Source organism: Sprattus sprattus (assembly GCF_963457725.1).
Source record: "Sprattus sprattus genome assembly, chromosome: 20".
NCBI lineage: Eukaryota > Metazoa > Chordata > Actinopteri > Clupeiformes > Clupeidae > Sprattus > Sprattus sprattus.
Window position 1 is genome coordinate 26,913,061 of NC_137918.1, and position 2,148 is coordinate 26,915,208.

Genomic DNA, 2,148 nt, shown 5'->3' on the forward strand with positions numbered 1-2,148 from the left:
CCACTCTGCAGACATTGACCTGGCCAACCCCATTTGCTTTTTGAGTGAAATGAATCGTCGTTTAGACCCTATGAAGTTTTTGGTAACATGTCTTGAATCATGTATTATTGTATTACATAGCAATGTAGAAAGTTCAAATTTCACACGTCTCTTGATAGTTTTCTTTGACAGTATGTAGTAGCCTAGATAGTTCCCCATCTTGTAGAACGCTTCAGCGATGATGTTGCGTGACACACCAGACGGTGGCTGCTGCTTCAATGATGGTCTCAGGTTATACATATTCACCAACATTCATCCATTGCTGCTGAAATGTGTGATGCAGTTTCCCTATCGATGAAGCGGTATGGATTGTTAATGTAGGCCTCGTCTATTGCATCTTGGTCCAACTGCCAAAGCACCACATCCACTGATCCTTACATTCTTAGTGGGTTGGGTGTGATCCCCTTTGATAAACATAAATGCCCTAGTACATTCAACATACCCTTCTGGTACAGTCTGTTTTTAACAGCCACATGGTTGCTGTGGTAAAAGTCGCATGGTTTTTCAAAAAGACAGTCATGTTGACGCTGACTAGGATGGTTTGTCACACATCCATTACATGTCTCCCTCAACATATCATAGATTACATCATTTAACATGACGTGTACACAGTCCTTGATGATATGGGGTTCTAGTGTGGTCTCTGAGGTTGTAATTGTAGATATCATATCTACCACATCTGTGTTGGTTCCCCTGTCTGTGGTGTCCAGGGTGCTGCTGCCGGTGGTATTGCTGCGCGGGTCCATCTTGATGGGGGTGGATTCAGGGCTTGTAGAGGTCGTATTGTCGCTGTCTGTATCGGTGGTGATGTTCATAGGTGGTGCTGTGTGTCCCTCTGTAAGAGCCATGGCAATAGTTCACGACCATACAGGTGCCCCCTCCTTTTCAATGCTTTGAAAAAAAAAAAAAAAAGGAAAAGTAACAGAGGGTGTGGCATCCATGTACACTATCGGATAAGCCTGTTAGTTTAAAATAGTCTTACTTTAATAGCTTTGCAGCGTTCTTCAAACTGCCCCAGCTTGAATAATACATCAATCTTCTTTAAAACCTGGTCACCATCCTGGTTTGTTACACCGAGGTCTTTCCAAACGTTGGTCTTGGACTTTTTCCATTCTTCAGCATTACATGAGATATGTTTCATTTCATCTGTAAAGCAGGTACCGGGGGTATCCATTGTATATAGTTTTACACTATATTCATCTTCTTCTTTGTCGAATATGTATCCACCTATACGACCATCAGCCAGAGGCCATTCATATCTTAGCGGCGGTGAAATCCCCCTAGGACAGCCCAACATACCCCCTCTTTTGGCTTTTCTGGGTGCGTATGTTATTTCAAAGTCTACGCCTTCAACCATACCTGGGGTGCTATTGGTAGCATCACTAGTTGTTGAAGCCATTCTTCAAAAACTTAGACTGTAACTTCACATACTACACATCTCTTATACTTGGGCAAAAACAAACATCCTGACCTGTGGGGGCCTGATATGAGGTGGTGTGAAAGTTTTATGTTTAATCACATGGCTTGTGAGTGGCCTCGTCCTAGCGTTTCTAGTTATAACACCCACTGATCAGATAGAGTTACCTGGTTGTGTGACCATAGCACCTGGCTGCATAATACGTAACCGTTTAACCACGTGTTTTAACAAGCACACTGCCCAAAACTTAACTATGCCTAGGGACCTGCCTACAATAACACCTTGGTGCCTAATATAAACTTATACTAATACACATCAAATATCATTAGACATCATACAGTTTAGTATAATGACAACTTAATAATCATTGTTATCAATACATGTCTGGGTTCTCAACACACGACACCAGTCATCAGATATCATTAACTATCATATAGTTTAATTTAATGACAACTTGCCCCACAATTATAAGATTCTATCAGGTTATCATTTTCTTTAATTTTAATTTTTTATATTTTATTTTTGAATTACTAAATTTTTAATTTTTAATTTTTTATATTAATTTATTTTTATTCAATTATTTATTACTTTTTAATTAATCAGGATTTTGTTACCACTATTTTAATCCATCACAATCGATTAAAAGTTGACAGTTAGTGAATGGTAAATACTACTCACACACACACACACAC